An 18,880-nucleotide genomic window follows, 5' to 3' on the forward strand; every position below is an offset into this window, starting at 1 on the left:
GATCTACATCAGCAAGGGGCTGAACGTCCTCCATAGGCTCAGTAGAGACAACAAGTTCTTCTTGTTTGGCTTTTTTCAACTCCTTTACGGCTGCACTATTGATGCTTCAATCAGCTTTAAAGAGCTATCCCATTGCAACTCTTTCAAGAAATAGTTTATTGAAGATGAGAGGTGCCTTTTTATGCATCAAACGAGGTCTCGCCGAGATATCTCGGTTTTTTGAAGGTCCGAGACGAGACAGAGGATGAGTTAAGGAAACAGCATCGACTCAAGATCTCAGAATTATCTCGGTATTATCTCGATAATATCTTGGTATTATCTCGGTATTTTATATTAATTGTATGCTTTCTACTACTAAATTATGGGTAGAATAGGGCCTATTAGTACGTCGTAGCCTACCAACCTAGGGTCCAACGTCAAACTCTTATTTGGGCTTTGATATTTCAAAATCTGATAGTACCATTGTGTTTAAATGGCCCAAAATAAGCTGTATACCAAATTTCATGATCTAACTAGGTCAAAAACCCACCGAAACCTAGCTTCGAGCCTTCGAAAAAAAAAAAAAAATGCACCAACTCACCGACGGCCAAACTCGGTTTTCTGCATGGCCGAAAGCATGTCCGAAACCGAGACCTCGAACCATGCTTTCACATACATGTGTTCCCTTCACGATCGAAGATTGTCTTCCATTCTTGTATCCATGATTGACAAACTATGATGACATGTTTGGAAGAAGAAAAGACACGTCCTCTAGCACCATCAAAATAGGAAGAAACTAAAAATTCGACGAAAACATCACCGTAGATTCAATGAGAATCTCATTCGTCTTGGATAAAATCCCTACCACAAACTGCGCAACGAAATTCTCACGCCCTTCATCTATGAATAGAATAACAATTCTTCTATTGGACAAGAAAACTCTTCCGACCAAGGTGAAAACTCCTCAGTAACCATCACAAGCTAGGCTGGGCAGGATTTGTGTTTTCTGGCTCCAAGATGAGGTCAATGTCCAGGTTATTAACTCCACAGACCAATTGATTACTTGCAATGCTAGCCCTAATTCGGCTAATGATAATTTCACTGTTACTTTTGTATATGCTGCCAACTCTACGTTTGAGCGGGAAGCCCTCTGGTTGGATCTTAGAAGCACTTCTGCCACCACCCTCGGAGCTTGGACTATTATGGGAGACTTCAACTCAATCCTCAACCTCGCTGAGAAAGAGGGAGGTACACCCGTCCATTTCCACTCTACTAAAGCTTTTTCAGAATGTGTCTGGGATACAGGTATCCAAGATCTAAAGTGGATTGGATTCAAGTTCACCTGGAGCAATAACTCTGTTGGTTGTAACCGTATCTCCTGCAAGTTGGATCATGTTCTCGTTAACAACACCTGTCTAGATCAATTCCCAACTTCCAACGCCTCCTTCCTCGCCCCTGGTATTTCAGACCACTCCCCCACGGTGGTCTCTGGTCTCCACTAGCACTCCTCCAACTAGCACAGGCAAATCTTTCAAGTTCTTTAACCACTGGGTACACAACCAGGAATTCATCCCTCTGATTCGTGAAGCCTGGCAACACTCTGTTGATGGCACCCCCATGTTCCAGCTTGTTTGCAAGATGAAAAAGGTCAAAGAAAAGCTCAAATCCTAGAGTAAATCTTTACTTCATGATTCAGATAGCCAGATAAAAGACTGCCAAGCCCAAGTGGAGAACCTTCAAGCCTAGCAACAAGGGAACCACTCCGACGCTGCCCTGGCAGCCAAGGAGCGTGAAGTCGTTAGTAGTCTTAAATCCCTAACTACAGCTAGAGAGTCTGAGCTTCGTCAGCAATCTCGGGCGCGCTGGTTCACCCTTGGAGATGGGAACTCCAGTTTCTTCCATCGTGCGCTTTCCAACCACAGATGCTTCAACAGAATTAGTACTACCATCCAGCATTAGACAAGAAGCAGCAAACTACTTCGGTCAAATCTTCAAAGGAACCCCGCAAATCCTATCCTCCCCAGTTTGCCCGCCTTCTCACAGAATTCTGAACAACAACTCTGCTAACATGGCTAGGCCGTTCTCAGTTCAAGAAATCAAAGTCGTTGTTTTTGGCTACGATGATGACTCAGCCCCAGGGATAGATGGCTTCAGTCCAAAATTTTTTAAATCTACTTGGGAAACACCGGTCCTGATCTTTGCAATGTAGTGCTCGACTTCTTCCAGCATAAAACCCTCCTCCAGGAGCTCAAGATTCCGCGTATGGTCCTCATTCCCAAATCAGAGTCAGCAAGTCATTTTAGGGACTTCAGGCCTATATCTGTTAGCTCAATAATTTACCGGTACATTGCTAAACTTCTGAGTAACCGGATCCAACTCGTCCTTGGCAAGCTAGTAGATTACAACAAGAAGGCTTTCATTAAAGGGCGGAACATATCAGACACCATCCTTCTATGCCAACAACACCTCCCCAAAGGAATGCCAAGATTCTCAGCAAAGCTCAACATCAGGAAGGCCTTTGACTCTATTCAATGGAGTTTGCTTTTCACTCTCCTCCATAGCCTCAATTTCCACCCTACATTTATCTCTTGGCTTGTTGAGTGCATCACTCAGCCTAGTTTTGTGGTTCACATTAACGGTTCCAAATCCCCCCCAATTCTGGAGCAAACGTGATCTACGTCAAGGCTGCCCCCTCTCCCCTCTCCTCTTCCTCATTGCAATGCAGCATCTAAATGACCTATTTGCTGAGGCAATGGAGTCCAATTCGATTCAGCTTCACCAAGACTGCACCCACCTAAACCTGGTAAATCTTTGCTTTGCTGATGACCTCTTTCTTTTCAGTCGTGCAACAACCCAGTCTGCAACTGGTATTCTCCAGGTCCTTCACTCCTTCGCCTCCAATTCTGGCCTTACAATCAATCACCAAAAGTCTGCCCTGTTCTTCTCTAAGTGTGACCCCACTCTTCAAAACCGAATATGTGACATCCTTCAAATAAAGGCTAGCTCCCTACCCATCCGCTACCTAGGTATTCCTCTCTGTTCTAAGAGATTAGTCCATGAAGATTACTCTCCCCTGTTATCAAGTCTCTCAAAGCGCCTGGCTTCTTGGAAAGGAAAACTTCTTTCCTTTGCAGGCCGACTTCAACTCATTAAGTCAGTTATGATGGGAATCATATCTTATTGGATTCAAGTGCTTCCGTTTCCCCATTCCATCATCCATGAGGTTGAAAGGCTTCTATCAAAATTCCTTTGGTTTGGGCATGGAAACAAAGGAGTCTACTAAGTGGTCTGGAAGGAGGTTTGTATGCCCTATGATGAAGAAGGTCTGGGCATTAAGCATATTGCTGATGCTAATTCAGCCGCTCTGTTTAAGCACCTATGGGATCTGATCACCGAGAAGCCCTCCCTTTGGGCTACGTGGGTTAGGCACAAATGGCTTGCTCGAGACTCAGTTTGGACCATCCATTCCCCGCCCTCAGCTTCTCCAACGATGAAAGCCATTCTCCTCGACCGTCCTCTGGCCATGCCCCACATATCTGGTTCAATCCCTGGCTTAAGCACCAGCCTGGAATCCTCATCTCCTCAGCTCTGGGAAGATCAAAAGAGGATAAAGTCTCATCACTAATTGAAGATATGTCTTGGCTAAGGCATGGCCCTAGAGATCCTTTGATAGGTCATTATTGGAATCATATCACCAAAATCAAGATCCACCATAGCATTCCCTACGATACTCCAATCTGGAAGCATACTCCTAAAGGTCAATACTCCAGGGCTTCAGGCTGGGAGTGCATCCGGCAGAGATCCGCCCAGGTTCGATGGCACAGCCTGGTTTGCCTTAAGCATCGCATGCCGCGTTACAGATTTGTTACTTGGCTTGCAGTGCGTGGAGCTCTCAGCACCAAAGACAAGCTCTTTAAATGGGGAGTCACACCTGACCAATCTTGTACATTCTGCCAAGTGCCGATCAAGTCATTTGACCATCTTATATGCTCCTGCCCCTTTGGGTCAGCTACATGGACAGAAATTCTGAAACTCAATGGCTATCTGAGAACCCCAGAGGTTTGTTGGCAGAACGAAATCACCTGGCTCTTTAAACTTTTCAAAGGCACCCAACCTTCCTAGTCGGTGAAGAAGTTCAGCCTGTGTGCCACCATATAGAAGTTAGTTTTTATGAATGGAAAGATTCAAGCACTAGAACCAGATTTACAGCAAAGGGAAGAGGAAGAAGAGAACAGAAGAGGAGAAGAAGGAGAGAGTTTTGGGGAGAATCGAATCGATTATATGTGATGAGTGATTCTCAACACACATATTCACTTCATTAATCACTTCTAAGAATTACATAGACCTCCCTAGGGAGATAAATAGAAATAAAGAAGAAATAACAAAATACAACTTAGCCATATCTAATAATAAGACAATGACAGAACAACCCTTATACAACTATTCTAATAACTCTAACACTCCCCCTCAAGCTGGAGAATAAATGTCATACATTCCCAGCCTGCACAATAAGGTACTAAATAGACTAGGAATGAGACCCTTGGTGAAGATATCTGCTACTTGATCACCTGTCTTCACAAAGGGAGTACAAATGCACCTAGAATCCAGCTTCTCTTTGATGAAGTGTCGATCAACCTCAATATGTTTGGTTCGATCATGCTGAACCGGATTATGGGCAATGCTTATAGCAGCTTTGTTGTCACAATAAAGTCTCATTGGCCCTTCAGTTTCAAAACTTAAGTCTTGAAGTAGTCTCTTTAGCCATATAAGCTTACACACTCCATAAGCTATGGCCCTAAACTCAGCCTCTGCACTGGATCTAGTTACAACTGGTTGTTTCTTGCTCCTCCAGGTAACTAGATTACCACCGACAAAAGTACAATACCCAGAAGTAGATCTCCTGTCAGAGACTGAACCAGCCCAATCAGCATCTGTGTAGCCTCCAATCTACAAATGATCATGCCTGGCAAATAGAAGACCTTTTCCTGAACAGGATTTCAAGTATCTAATGATGTGATACACCGCATCCAGATATCCACTCCTGGGAGCATGCATGAACTGACTCACCACACCAACTGCATACGAGATGTCTGGTCAAATCAAGGAGAGCTAGATTAGTTTCCCAACCAATCTTTGGTACTTGCTTGCATCTATAAGAGAAGAACCACATTCATCACCAAGCTTATGATTCGGATCAATTGGGGAAGTTGCTGGTTTGTACCCCATCATGCATGTCTCTTTCAGAAGATCCAAGACAAATTTCCTCTGGCAGATGTTGATTCCCTTCCTTGATCTAGATACTTCAATACCTAAGAAGTATTCAAGAGTCCAAGGTCTTTGATCTCAAACTGTTTAGCCAGATAAGACTTCAATCTGTTTATCTCAGGAAACATCATTCCCATTTACCACAATGTCATCAACATAGACAATGAGAGCTATAACTGTACCATTACCTCTTCTGATAAACAAGGTGTGGTCAGCTTGACTCTGATAATACCCATTCTTCAGGATGGCTTGTCTAAATCTCTCAAACCAAGCCTTAGGAGACTGCTTGAGGCCATAGAGAGCTATCTTCAAGAGACACTTTCCCTTCACTGAGGGACACTTAAAACCAGGTGGAGGCTGCATGTACACTTCTTCTGCTAAATCTCCATGAAGAAATGCATTCTTCACATCTAATTGGTACATTAGCCAATCTTTATTGGCTGCCACTGAAAGAAGAACCCTGATTGAGTTACGCTTGGCTACAGGGGCAAAAGTCTTCTGGTAGTCAATGCCATACACTTGACTATACCCTTTGCATCCAGCCTAGCTTTGTATCTTTCCACTGTACCATTGGATCTATACTGGATGGTATAAACCCATCTGCATCAAACTAGAGTTCTCCTCCTGGGAAGATCAACTAGTGTCCAAGTATTGTTCTTTTCCACAGCCACCATTTCCTCATACATTGCTTGCATCCATTTTGGACCGGATAAGGCCTCTATGACATTTTTGGGAATGGAAGAAGACTCAAGGGCAGTGGAAAAGGCAATACCTGCAGGAGAAATAGAGTCATAGGAAACAAACTGGACTATGGGGTTCGTACAAGCTCTCTTCCCCTTTCTCATAGCATTGGGAAGATCTAATTTAAAAGGAGAAGTATTACCTGACTGAGGAGGATGAGACTGAGGATGTGGAACCAAAGAGGGGTTTTAGCAGGGTTGCTTTCCCTGCAACGCATACCAGGGTTGCTTTCCTTTTCCCTTCAACAAGCATTCACCTCTTGTGAATACAACATCTTTGAATCTTATTCCCTTGTATTCTTGTTTTTTTGCTAACATCACCACCACTACTAGCATCAATATCAACAACACCATCAGCATCAACAACATCAACTTCTTTGTATTTTCCAATATCAAATAGGAATGGGGAAATGGAGGTAGGCAAGGGAGATAGAAAAGGAATGACATCAGCATCCTGTTCATTTCTAGTACTCTCTCCCTGAAGAGGATGCTGAGGAAAAAAAAAGTAAGGAATAGACTCAAAGAAGGTGACATCTTTGGAAAGAAGTCACCTTCGGGAAGGAGGATGGTAGCACTTATACCCTTTGGTTGAATCAGAGTAGCCAAGAAGATGCACTTGAGAGCTTTGAGATCAAGCTTGGTGCGGGCTGATTTGTTAACATGAACATAACAAACAAAACCAAAGATTTTTGGAGGCAAGGAGAAGACTGAGGATTGAGGAGAAAGAAGAGCCAAGGGAGATTTGGAGCTAAGGAGTGGAGTTGGCATCCGGTTAATAAGAAAGGCAACGGTAAGAAGTGCATCAGACCAAAAAGTCTTAGGCACATGCATACCAAAGAGAAGACCTCTGGTGAATTCCAACAAGTGGCGGTTTTTTCTCTCAGCCACCCCATTTTGTTGAGGGGGGTCAACACAGGCCAGTTGATGGATGATGCCATTATCAGTAAGGAACTGTTGGAGCCCCCCATACATGTACTCACCACCCCTTATCAGACCTAACAATTTGGAGTCGAATACCAAACTGAGTACTAATAAGTTGATAAAAATCCTTGAAAGCATCACAAGCATCACCTCTTTTGTTTCAACAAAACAGTCCAAGTAGATCTAGGATAGTCATCCACAAATGAAACAAAGCAACGAAATCCAAACAAAGAAGTAGTAAGAGAAGGCCCCCAAACATCAGTATGAACAAGAGAAGGTGCAGTAGATCTATTGCCACGATAAGGATAAGATGTGCGACAATGTTTAGCAAAAATACAAGATTCACACTGAAAAACAAAAGAAGGAAAAGAAGTAAACAAATGGGGTAACTGTCTCCTCATAACAACAAAAGAGGGATGACCCAAACGTTGATGCCAAAGCATTACAGACTCCAGAGTACTACAGTCACTCTAACCACAAACATAAGCTGCAGCAGTAGATTGATCAGGTAACCATGGTTCAAGAAGGTAGAGTCCTCCTTTTTCAATCCCATTGCTAATAACCCTCTTTATCTCCAAATCCTGAAAAAGACAATAGGAAGGAAAGAAAGTGACACAACAATTTAAGGATTTGGTTAGGTGACTCACTGATAATAGGTTGGTAGCAAAATCAAGAACATGAAGGACAGACTCAAGGGAAATAGAAGGAGTAACTCTCACATTACCCTTACCAGAGACAGAAGAAAGGGAACCATCAGCAACCCTTACCTTGTCCCGGCCAGAGCAAATGGAGTAGGAATCATAATACTATGACATACCAGTTATGTGAACAAAGGCTCCAGAGTCAATAATCCAGGTGGGTGCAGTAGAAGGAGCAGATGAGACCTGCAGAGCTGAGGCAAAAGTAGTTGACCCTCCAAGGTTAGACATCAGCCGGCGGAGGGCTGCAATATCATCCTGTGAAAGGGAATCAGGAGCAGGCTGGGGTCCAGATGTCTCAAACTGAGATGTCACAGAGTGAGCCCTAGCTCCCCCTCGCTTGCCTCCACGGGCACTAGATGAACCACCACACATACCAAGGGGCTGCCCATGAAGATCCCAACACCTGTACTTGGTGTGTCCAAGCTTTCCACAGTGATCACATTTAAATCTCTCACGAAGATCTTCATGAGTTGGCCCTTGGCCTTTCCCCCCACTTTTCCAGTCTCTGTGGGAACTAGAAACAAGAGCAGATCTCTCTGTTGATGGAGCAATATCCATAGTTGTTCTACTGGTTTCCTCACTTTGCAAGTAACTACATACTTCATCTAAGGATGGAAAGGGAGACTTCCCTAGGATCTGCAGACGAATGGGCTCATACTTTGGATTGAGCCAACCAAGTAGAGAAAAGATCCTTTCAACTTCTTGATTCTTGTAAACCTTGGCTTCATCCTCAGAGTTGGACAATCGAAGATACCTGTAGTGATCATATTCCTACCACAAGCTAATAATAGTGTTGTAGTATTCGAGATGCTCCTATCACCTGCTTCATATTGGTGACCTTTGGTGGATTTGGTACACCTTTGCATAGTCACCAACTCGATCAAAGTCCAACACCCCTACATCTCCTTAGAAGTTTCCTAGTCCATAAACCTCCTACCGAGATATCATGGATCGAATGGCAAGCTCCTTAATAGAGCTAGTAATATATCCCAACTTTCCCCTACTTTGGAGACATCTTCCGACGGACCAATCCAAGTAGTTGGTATTGTCCAACTTACAAGAGATTTGGGTGTTAGGGTTATCAAAAGAAGCCATAGTAGGAAACCACCACTTAAACTACTAGTGGGCTGGTCCACGACCTCAGTACTACTCCCAGATATGGTAGACAGAGTCCCAAAAACTTAACCAATCAGCCAAGAGCCTGGCAACACACAACAGGGATTAAATCCAGCAAACAAAGGGCAAATAATCTGCCCCAAACAGTTGCAGCAACACACAAGAAGGATTAAATCTTTGATAAATACCTTGTACACAAATTTAGCCAACAAGAAAAAACTTGCACAACAACTCAGCCAACGAAGGAGAACAAATCAACAAGCAGCTGTCCAGCTAACAAGTAACCCGAGGGCACATCCTTGATGAAAAATTGCAACTAACACTCAACATGAGCCTTGATTCCATTCCACGATAACCAAAGCACTCAAATAGATGATAAAAAAGAGACTATTCCACTCATTACATCCAACAAAGCACTCAAAAGAAAGAAGAACCAGAATCCGCGGATACCTGGAGAGTACCACTGATTGGAGTTATACTCCTCAATCAGCTCCTCTTAGGAACTAAGCTGTTGGGGGTCTGAAAGAGGACCATCAGGCGATTCAGAGGCTGCAGTCCTCATCCCAATAGGTGAAGAGATGTGAGAGAGATGAACAGAAGACTCTACAGCTGGCGGTAATGTTCTGTCCAGCTCCTAGTGCTTCAAATGTGCTTCGTGAGCTAGGAATCTTCCTCCATTGCTGTTGGTTTGAAAGAAACAGCTCCAAAGAATAAGTTATGTGAGGCATTTCACATGGTATATCCTCTAATGGAACCCTCTACCTTTCTAGGGTTCCAAGAAGAGGTGAAGAGAACAGCCAAGACTTATTCGACTCTCAAACCAATGAAGGAATTTCTCTGATACCGAGTTAGTTTTTATGAATGGAAAGATTCAAGCACTAGAAGCAGATTTATAGCAAAGGGAAGAGGAAGAAGAGAAGAGGAGAGGAGAAGGAGAGAGTTTTGGGGAGAATCGATTATGTGTGATGAGTGATTCTCAACACACATATTCACTTCCTTAATCACTTCTAAGAATTACATAGACCTCCCTAGGGAGGTAAATAGAAATAAAGAAGAAAATAACAAAAATACAACTTAGCCATGTCTAATAATAAGACAATGACAGAACAACCCTTATACAACTATTCTAATAACTCTAACAATAAAATATGGGCAGAGCGAAACAGTAGAATCCACTCCGGGAAGCATGAGCAGCAACAGGGGATTATCGCGTGAATTATCCAAGACACCAGATTGAAGTTCAACCTTCTTAATTAAAAGGTGACTGATAACGCCGAAATAGGCAATTCTTCAGCTCTTGGAAAATTCAAATCTCCTTCATTCCCAAGCGGCAGACCTTGCATAAATGGATCTCTCCCCCTCCTAACATTCTTGCCATCAACTGTGACAGCTCCTTCAAAGGTGGCCTCGGGGGATTTGGTCCTATCGGACAAACGCATGAAGGCTCAATTATCTTTGCCAAGGCAGGGGCAATCCAATCCATTTCCATCTACCAATCTGAGTTCAACGCCATCTTAGGTTGTCTCCATGTAGCTAAGGCTAAGGGCTACCACAATGCTATCATATACTCTGACTCTAAATCTGTGATTCATCATTGATAACTCCTCGGTTCCTTGGCAAGCGTGGGACATCATTCATCAGATTAAGTATATAGCTAGCACCCTTCGATCTACTTCCTTCAATTTTTGTTATAGGGAAGGAAATCACTGTGCAGATTGGCTAGCAAATTTTGCTCAGTCTCCTATGGATATAGATTTTTGTATAGACACTTTACCCCACCCCCTTCGGAATCTCATTTATAGAGATACCGCGGGCCACTTGTACCAAAGGATGTAAATTCCCCCTTATTTCAATATATTAATTCTTTCTTTTTCCAAAAAAAAAATAAAGTATCCATGGCTAGGTTAGACTAAGTTCTGATACCATATAATGTAAATTGATCAAGGGATCTGTTGGTGGTGAGTTTTTTCTAAGACAGAAGGAAAAAGACTGCTAGAAATGAGGTGCAAGGATAGGGAAGAAAGGAAATCACAAGGATGAGGGGAAGGGAGAAGTCGTGGGTAAGAGATAGGAGAGAGAAGAGATAATGTAGACTAGTCACAAATGATAACCAGTCCACAAGAAGATCGCAAACTTCATGTACAATAACAGTAAATACTTCAATCGGTTCTCAGATTTACAGGAAATTTCAAAACAATAAATAAAAAACAAGAAATCAAAGAAGGGAAGAAGAAAAAAGGGTAGTCTCTCTAAGACTCAGGCCTCTCACCCATAGCCTCTCACCGTATTTTGGTCTCTCACCATACTCTCTCATAAAGCAAAGCACAAAGCTATGTATTTTTTTCTCAATCTCATTAATCAAATTCGTGTACAAGGCTATAGCCCCTTACAAGCTTATATAGAAGACTAAAAAACAGACTCAAACACTAAAAAGGAAAGGCCTAACCAAATCCTTAACTAATAACTTAACTAAAAACTGACTAAGAAACTAAAATAATGAAAGAAACTGAATAAAAAACTGGACTCTAACTAAACTAACGAAGTAAATCCCGTTTTCCTACTTTCAACCCATAATTTAGGCCCATTACAAAGAAAACTCATGGGATAAAAGGTCCAAGACCAACTCATGGGATAAAAGGTCCAAGACCTAACCCAACCCAAGGCTTATTTCCAATAAAACAAGCCCTCTTGGTGAGTTATCTGCATCAGTTCTCCACTTCTCAGTTCTCCACTTCTTGAAAAAAAAAATATAACTCATCCACGAGTTTGGTACAGATGTGAGATGTGGAATCAGACTTGCATGATCATCCTTCAACGGGAAGTAGAATTCAGCAACCTTTGACTCCATCTACCATCCCTCCATGTCTCTGATACCAAATAATGTAGACTAGTCACAAAAGATAATCAGTTCACAAGAAAATCGCAAACCTCGGGTCCAACAACAGTAAATACTTCAATCGGTTCTCAGATTTGTAGGAAATTTCAAAACAAGAAATCGAAGAAGGGAAGAAAAAGATAGGGTAATCTCTCTAACCCAGGTCTCTCACCCACGGCCTCTCACCGTATATTGGTCTGGCATCTCACCATACTCTCTCACAGAGCAAAGCACAAAGCTATGTTTTTTTCTTTCTCAATCTCGTTAATCAAATTCGTGTACAAGGCTATAGCCCCTTACAAATTTATATAGAAGACTATAAAACAGACTCAAACACTAAAAAGAAAAGGCCTAACCCTATCCTTAACTAACAAGGTAACAAAAACTGACTATGAAATTAAAATAATGAAAGAAAGTGATTCAAAACAGGACTCTTAACTAAACTAACAAAATAAATCCCGTTTTCATACTTTCTACCCATATTTTAGGCCCATTAAAGTATCCCATTACAAAGAAAACCCATGGGATCAAAGGCCCCACACCTACATAACCCAACCCAAGGCTTATTTCTAATAAAATACGCCCTCTAGGTGACTTATCTGCATCAAGAGAGAAGTCATAAGAGAGAGAGGAGAGAGAAGTCATATAAGAGGAGAGAGGAGAGAGAGAGAGAGAGAATAACGTGACAGGGGGAGAGAAGACACCTCCCCACTAAGGCAATTTCCAAAATACCAACCTAATCCATCCATTCATTTAATCAACTCTATCGTAAAAGGGGGTTGTTACATATATAAAGACCAAAAACCAATAATTGACTCCACTAATGACTATTATCGTTCCTAGTAAGTTTAAACTAACTTAAGCTGATATAAAACAGACTGAAAATGACTCTTTTTAGATTTGACTACTTAAGGACTCACACAACCTCATCTGTATAATTAATCTTGTGTACAGAATTAAGACCCCTAATATGGGCTTATAAAAGAGGCCTATTATATCAATAAACCTAAAAATAAGAAGCCCAAGGTCTATAGAACCCAACCAATGGCTAAAATAGTCTTTTGAGCATAGTTGTTAAGGCAGCGCCTAGGCATCTAGGCGGATTTCTAGGTGCCTAGGCGGCTGCCGCCTTATTGTAGGGTGCCTTGCACTGGTTTAATTAAAGTCAATTCAAGTTTTGGCACTTATTTATGTCAAATATCATTTAAGTAAATGTTTTATATTTTTTATTTCATTTACTTAAGATATTATTCATAAGTAAGTGTCTTGCACTGGTTTAATTGACCACCTCTTCTTTGCTTGTCCCTTTACCTCTACCATATGGGAAGAGAAGCCCTTACGTTTATTTGGCCTCGTAGTAGGAGACCCCTCCCCTTTGCTAGAGAGTGGCTCTGGTTGGTCATGACTTACCTTGGCTGCTCTATTTGCGACATTGTTGGCAAGCTCGTGTTTGGCGCCGCCCTTTACCACATTTGGATGGAGAGGAATCTTAGGAGATGGACCTCCAATTCTCGGTCTTTCGACTTGATTTGGAAAGCCATCTCTTTTGATGTCTCCTCGAAGCTCAGCTTTCTCCCTCATAAGCCCATTTTTTACTCCCAAAGGAATAGGCATATTGTTATTTCCTGGGGATTGATGTTTCTATTTTACGGCCCCATACCCCCTCTTAGTTTGGTCTGGGGTTTGTATTGTTTCCTCCCCCCCTCTCTTTCCTCGTTATATTCCCCCCTCCTCGCTTTTCTCGGTATATTCCCCCCTCTCTTTCCTCTGTATATTCCCCCCCCCATCTTTTTCCCCCGTCCCCCTCGAGCTTTGGTAATGCATTTTTTATTCATAAAAAAAAAATCCAATAAAAATAGTTGAAAAATCAAATTCCAAAAGGATAAAAAGTCAACCCCCAGCTCAAGAACACAAACTAGATTTTTGGTGGAAGATGAAATTTTCAACTTTCTAATGCTGAGGTTTTTCTCAAATCTACAAATTCCATAAATATTAATATGGTAAAACATTGCTAAAAACCAAAAGTGCGGTAAAATATTCATTTCTTTTGATATTTTTATTCAAAGCGATTTTGATAGCATTCGCACACACTAAATATTGTTTGACCTGAACATAACTTCTTCAAAATAAATCAGATTTAAGCAATCTTAGATTTGTTGGAAAGTTGGTTTTGTGCTCTACCTAATACAAAAGTCTCATGTAAAAATAAAATCATTTGATCAATCAAAGAGAACAAGAACATTTCTCTAAACCAAATGATAAGATCATATTTTCTACGAATAGTATAAACCAAATGTGAGACTAGGTATACTTGAAAATGACCAATTCCAAGAACATATAAACCAAATGTATGTTTTGATTGTTTCGAACTTCCAATAGCTTGCTTCTTCAGTTCTCTCTCTCTCTCTCTAATGAACATTAATGTAGTTTCATCCTTATGGAAATTGGAACTTTGAAACGTAAGAATCCAAGTACTAACATCGGTTGATCAATCAAGAGAGGTAGGAATAAACCAATACTATCTAACTAACCGATACAGGCTCGCTGAGACCTCTGCTACTGACTAGCAAACCCTACCCAAATAGGATCCCCTACAAGAAAAGGAACTATACGAGTCCCAATGAGTTCCTCTTCCTCGGATTCATCTTGTTTTATCCAGACTGGTCGCCTACTTAAGTACGCAAGCCTTTGGCACATTTCACCGCTGAAGAGACCTATGGGTCACTGCTAACCGCATCTGGTCCCAAAGATTCGGGCTTGCTATTTCCGGTGGTTACATCTCTGAATATTTTTTGCGCCAGTGACCAGTTTATGGATGAGTGCTCTGCCCATCCAATTCTCGTTTGTCCATTCCTACCTAGTTCTTCTCTTCAACGAGGGGTAGAGCAGCTTGGTAGCTCGCAAGGCTCATAACCTTGAGGTCACGGGTTCAAATCCTGTATTAAAAAAAATGTACATACGCTAACAATATTTTGTAATTTGTAGGTTCTTAAAGTGTCGAGTAAGTTTTTGGCTTTTAAAAGACTGATACCAAGCACATCATACATACGTACTTCAAGACAAACATACATACGCACTTCAAGACAAACATACATGCGCGTACATCTACTTGTACACATGCTTTACAACTTTGGAGCTTTTCAAATTTGCGTCTGGAACTATGGAGCATATCATCACACATGCATGTTCGATCAATCATCAAAAGTCAACTCTTTTCAGATAATTCTTGCTTTAGGCATTAAGATTGATGGAAACTAATTAGCTATGCATGTTCTGCTAAGCTTCCGGTTGTCAACATGCCCAACTTCATATGGTTTTATGAAAGGTCAACTCTCACTAGATCCAAAGAAACACAATATTACATGCAGGAAAGATAAATCCAAGAAATGTAAAAATTATCTATGAAACTTACACATGTATAAATAATATGTAAAGAACATAGACCTTCAATACTTCTTATTCAAGTAATTACAAGGAAATTATACAGTACAGGCAACAACAAAGAATTCAAACCTGTCCGATGTAAACAGAGCCACAGTCTTTGCCTCCATTTCTTCATAAGCATGCCGTAAACCATCTTCATCAGTTACTGTTAATAGACAGAACTTGGCTCGTAAAAATTGACATCAACAATTCCATCCTATATTGATTTTTTTTTTTTTAAAAACAATAACAAACGAATGGAGGGAGGGGAGATGCAGGGTCCTAGACATGGTCTGAATGGTAATTGACAAGAAAAAGCATAACAGTACAGATAGAAGAAAAAAAAAAAGGCTTATCGGTTTTAATACAAGTACAGAAAAAAAAACACAAAAAAGTACCGACATCCTCTACGGCGATGCTTAATTAAATCCCGATAACGCTCAAAATTAACAAACTCTTCGAGTTTTTCTTCTTCCACCGTTTTTTCCTGGACCCGAGAATGTCTGGAATCAGATTCTCGGATGAAATCAAGAAGAGCACAACCATCAAATCTGTTTTACAGAGACGAGAGAGTTAGTTAAGATTGCTTGGCCAACAATACATGAATAACTCCAAATATGCAAAGAATTCACCTGTCAATCAATATATTCTGTTTCCCATTCCATGGAATCCTGAAATGGATAAATCAAACAAATAAATACTTATTAAGACAAACTAGATGTCCAAGCACAACAATGAGATTCAAAATACAAAAACGGAACTCTCTTATACTATCTCCACTGATATGACATGCCATACAAACAAATATTCTAATCTTTTCCTTGGAAAAGAAAATTAATAAACAAAGAAGTGGCAATAAATTTATCGGAACTGCACATATCAATGGCAGGGAAGAGTTTGAGAAGATCACAGAGATCATTGCAGTACAGTAGTGAAAAAGAGCCTGCAAGGGGTGCACAAATGAAAGACTCCTATTTCCACAATAGAGCTACTGCATCAGTATTGCAATGGGGCCGTGAAAGTAGAGTCTGGATCAACTGCACATACGTGAAGGGTAGTCAGTCTTCACATAAGTTGCTGAGCTGATACATCTCACACCAGTGACGGTCTCTCTCTCTCTCTCTCTCTCTCTCTCTCTCTCCCTCTCCCTCCCTGTGTGTGTGTGTGTGTGTGTGTGTGCAAGGGGCACCACCACTAGCAGCGGTGACCAGCACTTGCAGTGAGAGTGAGTGTGACAATCGGCACTTGCAGCATTCCGATTTGCACTCAAAAGACACAGAGACCATGAGAGAGAAGAAAGAAAGAGGGAGAGATTGATTGATTGAAAGAAGGAAACGTGATTACGGAAGAGAGAGGAAGTTAATGTATTAAAAAACTTCCTTACCTGACGAGAGAGAGAGAGAGAGAGGATGGGAAATAATAATAAGAAGAAAAATGAAAAATTAGATGATGGGGTGACATTCTCTTCGTTATTGATAGGACAAGTGTCAATGTAGCAGCAAACGTGAAAAATAATTACTCTACACATGTGTGCAGCTGATCATGACTCGTGAAGTACTAGACAAAGAATAAGACTACCCAAATTGTAAGTGTTCCACGCATGTGCTTGGCTCCAAACAAAATCTCATTTCATTGGTCTTCACTGTGTCCTACATAAAAGGCGTACCCAGTTCACGAGGCTCCTGCCGCTGCAGGGTCTGGGGAGGGTCATAGTGTATGCAGCTACCCCCACTATGCAGAGAGGCTGTTTCCCAATTCGAAGCCGTGACCACTAGGTTGCAATGGAGAAAACTTACCGCGTTCACTGTGTCTTACATAATCGACACTAAAGACACCAAGTGAAACTCTAAGACTCAACTCAAACATAATTTAATTTAGAACTCAAAAAACTTGGTTCTCACGCAAACCAAACTCCTGGTCTGACTAAAAACCAGAAACCTGCTAAAAGTAGTAAAATCAGACACTATAAATAGTGAGCTTGATTTAAGGAGAAAAAACAAAATTTGCTACAAATAATACGCTTTGTAATCACTGAGAAAATAGTACAAATGAATTTAATAAAAGATACTAAATTAACAAGAAACCAAACCCCAGAAGTTGCAATGTTTATCCTTGAAAAATATGCAATCATCCACCATGTCATCACAAGTTAAAAGAACAAAAGAATAGGTCTAAAAAAACTGAATCTTTAGTTGGTCTGGTTCCTCATTGATGCCAATTGATAGAGTCCATGCAGTAATCAAGAAATTTCTTTTTTCTTCTTGGTATCCAAGCAGGTTGGGAGAAATACAAAGTCAATTCCATCAGGAGGCTCCAGGTGATGTAGTACAGCAAGGCAGTGTCCCACAAGTAGCAGGCCCAAATACTAAATAAATAGAGAAGAAGAAGTGAAATAGATATTTAGATAAGCAACAATTTATCTAGGGTCTAGTACAAGCTAGAACTCAAAGGGCACCAACCACATATTCACATAACCAGCAAAAAAGAGCAGCGACTCAACTTAGATTTGATAAAGCAAATAACAATCCAAACATATAGCTTAGCAAGCCTCTTTCTTTTATATGGTAGCTAAAATTCTTTGGCAAATAGAAAACCTTCACTTACTAATTCACAGAAACATGTTGATTCCCTCTTTCAACAAAAGGAAATCATCCAGTCCTTTTAAAAACTTTGACTTACTAGAACCCAAGGGCTAATACTACTTTCTAACTCTTTAAGCTACTTTATAATTTTGAGATGCATGAACTCAAGTGCACCCCAAAAAGGAAGCAATTTAGGAAGGACTAAGCATGGGTTTCTTCATATGGAGGGACGACATGGCAGATTCAGCCTGTCCATCATAAAAGAGACAGCTCTGGATTAGCCATGCATACAACATCCTGACCATTTCAACTCCATATCCTACCATGCAATTATCTTGAATCTCTTTTAACATATAAGGCTTTTAAATGACTTTTCAACCACCTTCCAAAAGACTAACGAAATGAAACTTCCCACGTGGAAATAAGAAGATCCAGAGATAGATATTCTAACACATTATTCCCATGTGCTGGAACCACTAACAGGAGAATGCCATGACCAAACTGTATCACCATCACGCAAAACCTCTTACTAATAATATTATCTAAGCTAACAACATTGAGTGACTCCTGCTTGCAACCCCCACCAACAGCCTCCCTGGCTTACAAACACCTGGTATAAATTAGTTCAATGACGCAGTCTATGGGGTTTGCAGAAGCATAAGTAAGAAGAAAGTATGCAAATTAGGAATGTAACAGGTTGAAGAATGGTTAAAAGTGGCAAGCCAAAGTATGGCAGGAATAAGAATTTTAGAAAAGATGAGAAGGTGTAATGCAAAAGTCAACCTCGAACCAGAGAAACCAGCGGGAGATCAATTGTAGCCAGGATTGATACAATGAAAAGAACAAATTAAAAACTGCAACTCTTTTTTTTTTTAATTGCTACTTTTCTGTTACATATGAAGAAGAACATAAAAAGGATAAGAAGAAGAAGAAGAAAAGGATACAGAAGAGAAGGCGGGGTACGAGAATTGCTCTCTCACCCACAGCAATCCCAACTATTGAAACATGGAAATCCTCCCATAACCGATGGCAAGCTTGGCCACAAATTCTATTCTGCAAATCTGTTTTTATTACAAGAGGGGCTGCCTATTTAATGGAATAGGTCAGCTTACAAAATTAGAAACTTAAGAAATAGTAACTTCTAAAAGAAATAGCAACTTCTAAAAATAGAAACTAGGCTTTATAATTCAGCCAACATGCAAGGAACAAAATTAGAAACTAGTAAATATAATAACTACTACAAAGAAAGAAACAAAATTAGAAACTACTAGATACCTA

At 40.8% G+C, this 18,880-nt stretch overlaps 1 pseudogene; it reads right to left on the bottom strand.

Annotated features, from left to right (window-relative positions):
• LOC122661932 overlaps positions 1 to 18,880 on the bottom strand; it is a 42,438-nt pseudogene that overhangs the window by 13,160 nt on the left and 10,398 nt on the right.

The sequence above is a fragment of the Telopea speciosissima genome, chromosome 5 (assembly GCF_018873765.1).
Source record: "Telopea speciosissima isolate NSW1024214 ecotype Mountain lineage chromosome 5, Tspe_v1, whole genome shotgun sequence".
In the NCBI taxonomy this organism is placed as follows: domain Eukaryota; kingdom Viridiplantae; phylum Streptophyta; class Magnoliopsida; order Proteales; family Proteaceae; genus Telopea; species Telopea speciosissima.